At 30.7% G+C, this 7,962-nt stretch overlaps 1 protein-coding gene across 4 annotated transcripts in view; it reads right to left on the reverse strand.

Moving 5' to 3' along the window:
- LOC106472350 (luc7-like protein 3) overlaps window positions 1-7,962 on the reverse strand; it is a 33,292-nt gene that overhangs the window by 23,840 nt on the left and 1,490 nt on the right. The window lies entirely within an intron of this gene.

Raw genomic sequence — 7,962 nt, forward strand, 5'->3', positions numbered from 1 at the left:
ACACAGATGCAATAGTCTAAGTGTCCAGCATACCAGATGATATGTGTCATTGCTATAATATCTGTTGTTACACAGATGCAATAGTCTAAGTGTCCAGCATACCAGATATGTGTCAATGCTATAATATCTGTTGTTACACAGATGCAATAGTCTAAGTGTCCAGCATACCAGATGATATGTGTCATTGCTATAATATCTGTTGTTACACAGATGCAATAGTCTATAAGTGTCCAGTATACCAGATGAGATGCGTCATTGTTGTAATATCTGTTGTCACAGAGATGAAATGTAATCGGGAAGCCAAAGAACCACATTTTGAACAGTTGCTGTGAGTGATCAAACCTTAGTCACAAAGACGACTCTGGTGGCAACATGTGACAACTGTGTCTACATGATATTCTTCATGCCTCTGTGCATTTCAACTTCCTTTTTGTAACAGTTTTTGTAACAGTTGGTAGAGCAACCACTTGGTCTAGGTTTCAAATTGGATCAGAGGAAAAGATAACAATATTACAAGAAAAAAAAACAGGTGCACAACTACTGACCATCCCACAAACACGAGATAATAAGCCCCTTAGAACAAATCTTGTTTGTGAAATGGGAAAAAAGCAGTAGTTAAAGTTATTAAAAAGTGCCCCACCAGCAACTACTAGTAGTTTAACCCATCAGCTCTATTGGTAGAGATCTTGGGTTTGATTCAGGCCCAAGGAAATAATAAAAAAAAATTAAATTACTCACCATTTAAATTCATCAATGTACTATACTTTATGATCTACAAATGACAGAAAACTTGAATAAATGTGATTCTCTTTGCTGTATATTATATATGTATGTTCAAATACTTCAGTGCAATTTCCTATATATAAACAGCAATGGCTTGCAGTTCACTGGATCAACCATTTCATACATAACTTATATTCTGCTTATCATCACAATAACAAACATTTTTTGCTGCAGCAGTAACTTATAAACATTTTTTTCTATGCGGTTCAACTTTACAATAACAAAATGTGTTACACCTGATATTGGCATTATTGGGAAAAAACAACAACACACATATAAAAGAAAACATAGAAGCAAACCCTAATTTTAGACAAACACAGTAAATAAGACATCCTATTTATAAGACCAAGAACTCTGTACTTCAGTCCTACCGTTTCAGTCAAATCTTTACAAATTATTACATTGGAATACTACAGGCACACAGCATATGAACTTAACACTTTTAAAATTAAAATGAATTTTAATTATATGCTTAACTATAAATATGTTTAGCTTCCAACACTCCTATCACTTCTAACTAACATTCAGTGACACTAAGTAATACTCTTTTCCAAACCTCATCTCTTTAACATACGGTATTACTCCTTCATCCAACAGCACTTTTACACATATATGTAACTGTGTACATCTATAAGACCAATCAACTTCCAGAACCTTATATCTTTATTATAACTGAGACTTAAAATAAGATGTTTAATTCAAACATGTTAACCTGCCTCAATGTGCACAGTCGGCTACAATATCCTCATCGGCAAAATAGACATTTACAGAAAGCCAGTATCTTTTTTCACACTAGTAATGCATAACCAACTATCAGAAAACTATCAAGAGACGATCATCAAGAAAAATTGTCCTGAACACACACAGGAGACACATAAGGGTCAAAACATACATTAATTCCATCCCTAGCTAACCCTACCCGGAGGTTACTCTGAACTTACATAGGAGACACATAAGGCTTAAAACTTACATTAATTCCATCCCTAGCTAACCCTACACGGAGGTTTTGAAAATTCACAGGAAATAAAGGGTTAACAGCTCAGTTTTACAGAATTTTGACTAAAGTGACAAATAATTCAAACTGCTTCATCTTCTTACCTTAAATGGTCAAGATGGATCAAATGGCCCGTTGTTATCCATTGGAAATGAAATATGATCTACAATTTCTGAACACTCGTACAGTATTTTAAAATTCAAACTTTTTGATGTAACAGGTGCAAGTATTTAGTCTTTCTGAAAATAGGGACTGTAACATCTTATGTAAAATGTTTTATGTCAAACCAGCACACAAAATTAACACATGTCCAGTGTCAAATACTCTGAAAAATAATGTCATGCATGTAAAAGTGTAAAAAAATTTGCCTAATTGGCAAAAAAAAATAATACAACAATTGTCTCATATCAGGATAAAATGATGTAATTTTCAGGAGAGTGTACTCTGAATGCAAACAACGATTTCATATTTTCATACCACAAACTTATGATTTTCACCCAAAACCATTGCAGTTGTAAGGTTTCCTTTATGTTCATTGATCAACTTGTAAATCATATGGCTAATTTCTACTAAAACAGACCGTTATCTGACCAAGATTCACTTCCACACTGGGCATACATAGAAACGTAATGCAAGTACCTCGTTAACTAGTATAGTTATAAATTCAAGTGGGAACCTATACAGATTGAAAAAACATCCATACTTCACTAATCAGTACAGGTAATCAGCAGTTTATGCATGCCACTTTCTACCGTAAGGACAAAACCATGTAAATGTCAACCGATAGCATGAAAAATAAATTTCCTAACTTGTGGTTTTAATATGTTTTATTGACATCAAAATCGTCTCTACTTTAAAAAGTCACACATTTGTTAACTTTTGTTTCATATCCATACAAAATATTACCTAAAATGATGGTTTTTTATAGGATCAGTTAGGAACATGTCTAACCGTGACATAAGATAGGGTCAAATCTAGTTTATTTTACAGGATTTAATAAACTTATTATTTAGGGAATAAACTAAATTAACAATGAAACAGAATAGTTATATTTGTCAAAAATGCTTAAAATTGATGAGCAACATCATCTACAAAATTCACAACTAAGCTTTAATATTTTTGCTATTTTATACATTATAACATTTGAACAAAGCTGGTTGGTGGTCATAACCTTCTGAAAACAATAAAACTGTTGTTATTTTCCCCAAGAAAACGTTCAAAATTCACCACATCAGCTATATTCATATAGTTTTTTTATCTTGTCAAACAATTGGCAGCATTTTATCAATTCATGAAAATGTAAGGGAATTTTAATGTGAAATTCAAGTATCATAGTGCTAATTAAAGCAACAAAACCATTGGACTTAAATGACATTCTCCATCCTATCCTAAAATGTTGAAAAAAAATATGGTTTCTACTGTAGTAAGCCTACCTAACTCATAGGCCTACAGTTAGTGTTACAGACCACTTGCCTTACAGAACTTCATAAGCCTAACTTACTCATAGGCCTTTTGTTAGTGTTACTTCTGTAAGGCAAGTGATCTCATCATAAGCCTAACTTACTCATAGGCCTTTTGTTAGTGTTACAGATCACTTGCCTTACAGAACTTCATAAGCCTAACTTACTCATAGGCCTACTGTTAGTGTTACAGATCACTTGCCTTACAGAACTTCATAAGCCTAACTTACTCATAGGCCTACTGTTAGTGTTACAGATCACTTACCTTACAGAATTTCATTGTCATTTCAGTCATCAACATTTCTAAAGGTGATCTCATTTTTTTTTAATAACAATTTATGGAAGAATCATTAATCTACAAAAATTGTGTATTTCCTGTTAATGTTGCCAATTATTTTTGTTTTAAAATGTGATTAAACCAATGTTTGGCTACTAGCAAATAAATTTACTTTTTATTTACTTTAGCATCATTAAGTAAATAAAAGTTAATCTAAAATTTCTTGTTAGAATTATGTAAACATTAAGGGCTCATACTTCATCTTGGGTATATAAAGTAATGCTGTCAAAAATACAAATACCACATCTGTTACAACATTCAAGAATTTTGTACCTTAAATTTATGCAGAGAACGACATATTTCTGCTTATACCAGTCCAGTACATATCATAAAATTAAAAGAAAATAGCTCTAAAGTCCAGCATACTTCAGTAACTAAAACCCAGTTGCAATTCCATCATATCTGTTACACACAAATCTTTATCAGGTATAAAATATAAAGTAATGTCACCAATCTTGACATATATTACTTTTAGCATAGTCTTTATGATTTTGTAAAAAGAAATTGACAGAAAACAAACATTAAGAAAGAATTAAAGGTATTTACATGACACACCTGTTACAGTGTATTTTACCCTAACTAGATCTCTACACACACATGTATAATTCTTATTAATATTGTTATTACTTGCCTTATACTATAAGCCTGGACTTATACTATGTAACAGCAGAAAACTGTAGCTATCCTAATTCTAGATATAGGTCATGGTACTATTGATTAACACCTGAGAGTTGGAGATCCAAGCTGAATAACACTTTAAGTTTAGTATCATTTTGATGGTGGAAGAGGAACCTGTAGTTAGTCTATATTTCTAAGGATTTACATAATTCAAGCATTAGATTTAGGCCAAGAACTAAAATAAATTATATGTCCATGTGTAGCCTCAATTTGACATTTACACTCATGACCACCTACATCCAGACAGAAAGAGTAAATATGATGAGATAATAACTGATACTAAGAAGAATACTAATTCAATTATTACAATAATGTATACATGACTGAGAGTTTATGGAGTCAAACAGAGATTATAGATAGTTTTCTGTACCATACAATCAGAGAGCCAACCAGGTTGGATATCATTTACTAATGAAAAGATGGTTGCAAGACTTCAAGTGTGGGATAAGTTATCACTGCATAACTAGTTTTGACATTTTGTTTTCAGTTGAGACAAAAATAAATGAAATTTTAGTTCCCAATTTTGAAGCCACGAGACTTTAGTGAATTGAGTTAAAAGATTGTGTGCGGCAGATTCAGGTCAGTGCTTTTACGTTTAAATTAATGATATCGAAATGATGAGCATAATTAGTAAAGTTTGCTGACGAAAAACTCTTGGATATTTTTAGCTGTATTACAGAATAACTTGAATCAATTGGTAAGTCTGACAAATTATCTTTACTTAAATCTGAAATGTTATTCCACTCTCAATACTTTACAGAAAGGTTGTGTATACTTATCTTTTTTTTTTTTAATTTTTCTAAAATGTGAACCTATTTTACATGTACATAATTATCTTTCTATATGAACTGATCCTAGCTGCTGCACTGGTGGATATGATAATAACAGTTGGTTGTGTGTTGTGGTTGTTCTCATAAAACAACTTATCAATAAATAGACAATAAGGAATCTCTTTCAACACATAGAAATTTTCTTAATTCTTCACGGTGACACTTTACATAAAAGTTAATTTCTATCTCTAAAATTAAAAAATTTGTTCTAATACAGTGCAACTGGGTCATAGTTTTTATATAGTTTTTCAAACCCTCTAAATATAAACAAAGTTTCTCGGTAAACAGCGTACACAATTTTTGTGTTTCAAGACAAACTACTATCATTTCATTTGAAAAATGTTCTTTGGGCTTCTGGTTATAATAACTTAAAGTCAACGATAGAAATTTTATTTAAAAACCACAATAGAAACTTTATTTAAAGAATTAAAAAACCTAGTTAAAAAACAACACAATCTTAATTAGTTTTTAACTTTAATTCAACTGATGACCTTAAACTAGTTGGTATAATCACTAAATTCAAAGTTTAAAAAGTAAACCTTTCTGGGTAAAAAATACTGAATGTTGTCACTTTTAATGGAATTAATCAAGATCTCAACATTTCCTATTTTATAGTTTTTGAATTTGAAGTAAATTTATTTGTATTTTACATAATTGTACTAAAGTATTTTCAGTTTAATTAATTTTCCAACTGTTTATTTCATTTTTGCTACAACTTGTTTTGTCATCATCTTTCAAAGTGCTTTTTATCAAGTTTTTTGTTCCTTCAACACCAGACCACATTTTTCTACACCTTACTGTTTCCCTTAACCTTTCCCAGATGGGTCATGGGTCAAAGGCCATGTCGTCGCGTTTGTTGACTCGCATGCAAAATTTTACTGAACTACTATTTCATGAACTTGTGTCAATACGTTTGGTATCAAACTGTAGATTATAATTCAAATTTTTGTATTATACATTATTCAATTTCTTAATTTAAAAGTAAATATTAAAAAAACACTTAAACATCGATTTTTGTGTGTCACTTGGTATGTTGAATGTAGCACTGGTTCAAATTAGATGTTTATGATATCAAAATACTAAGTCTATAGTTTTGTATGAATTAGGAACTCAAATTTCCATTATTCACAAGCTAGAATATAAAATAAGAACCTCCTATCTTTTCTATTTGCTGAGATATCACTCATGTTATGAATCAGTGGCCATGATCACCTCTTTCTATTTTTGGAAATGGTACCTTATATACACTTACTTCAATATATGACATTTTAAAGTCTTACGATGTCATCTCATTCTTTCAAACAAAGATTTCAAAGAGGTAGGATGTGGTTTTAGTCTGCTGGTTATTTCATATTTTTTAGACCCAAATACAGCTCAGTTACTAAGCTTAATAAAATATAGTGGAATTCTATGGCATCAATATAGTAATGTATAATAATTGAAATGTGACTGTATTGTACAAAATACAACTCTGCCAAAACAGATCACTTTGCATGGATGAAAGGTCAATATAATAAAAATAATAAATATATATAAATGTATAATGTTATGAGATTTCAGCTATTTAGTCTAAACATTTATGTTTTCGTGTTATAATCTGTTGTCAATCTAGAATGCAAGAGGCATAGTTTATATTTATTACCTAATTTTCTATGGTGGTTACAAGATCGGTCAAATCGACCAAACCCGTACAGAGATTCGTTAGTGAAAAGAACAGATAAAATATAAAGTTTTTTCCTAAGAAACATTTCATAACTATCTCAGTATCTGAACGTTATAAAGATTTTTGCTTGTGAAATTTGAAAATTTTCTGAAGCATAAAAGTATTTTTAAATGTTAAAATGAAAATTACTTTGCGTGTTGGATAGGCAACATGTAAAAAGAAAAAAGGCATGAGAAAAATATTGCTTTACAAACCTTAAGACTTAATAAAAAAATATGATAGTTTGTTTATGAAGGCATCGTAAAGTTTACTGATAATCTGCCAAATTGTGTTAACATATGTTTACTAATTTAAAAGTTATAGCATGAAAACTATAACAAGTACAAAATGGTTACGATGTAAGTCCCAGGACCCGAGCTCATGCTGAAAGAGTTAATCCACTTCCTGCCTTTGTCCACCTGTCACCTAGTACACTTTCCTTACTACCTTAGTTAGCCACCTCAACTAACACAGTTCTGGGAATCATATATTTTCAATATGCTTTTGCAATTTGTTTTTGTTGTTTTTTCAATTTTGAGGGCTGCTTTCAAAGTACAGCACCCACAAATTACACACAGTAAATATATATCTATGTCATTTACAGTACTAATGTTCAATAAAGCACAATGGCATCAAACTTCTAACACACAAAACTCGTGCAATAATCTAGCTTTAGGGCTAACCTTATGCAGTTTCACCCATTGGTTCACTTCAAAAATATACTGTCAAATCTTGACCTCTTCTGATACTGTGAAATAAAATGCTCACAAAAATTAATCACGTACAATTACAAAGTTCATAAAAGTATTCTTACAATTATAGAGTAGTACACTGGCTGTATTAATAAATAATAATTGGATGCTTTCAGCTGATTTAACAGATATACATTGCATGCAGTTAATGTGTACTCGTACAGTAACTTCACAGATCTTATGCTTTAATGCAAGTAATGCTGAAACTTAAGGTAGTTTACAGAAAAATGATGAATTTTATAAATATGTAATGTACTCATTTTAAAGTTTGAGATCATTAAGAACATGATATATATATATATATATATATATATATATACACACACACGACGTAGGTTAAGCTGTACTTAAATTACAAGTAAGTTAAGTTAACTTTACTTTCTTTTTTTATTTACTTTCTATCTATAGTTAATTTTAATTTACGTC

Source organism: Limulus polyphemus, unplaced genomic scaffold (genome assembly GCF_000517525.1).
Source record: "Limulus polyphemus unplaced genomic scaffold, Limulus_polyphemus-2.1.2 Scaffold5270, whole genome shotgun sequence".
Taxonomy (NCBI): Eukaryota; Metazoa; Arthropoda; class Merostomata; order Xiphosura; family Limulidae; genus Limulus; species Limulus polyphemus.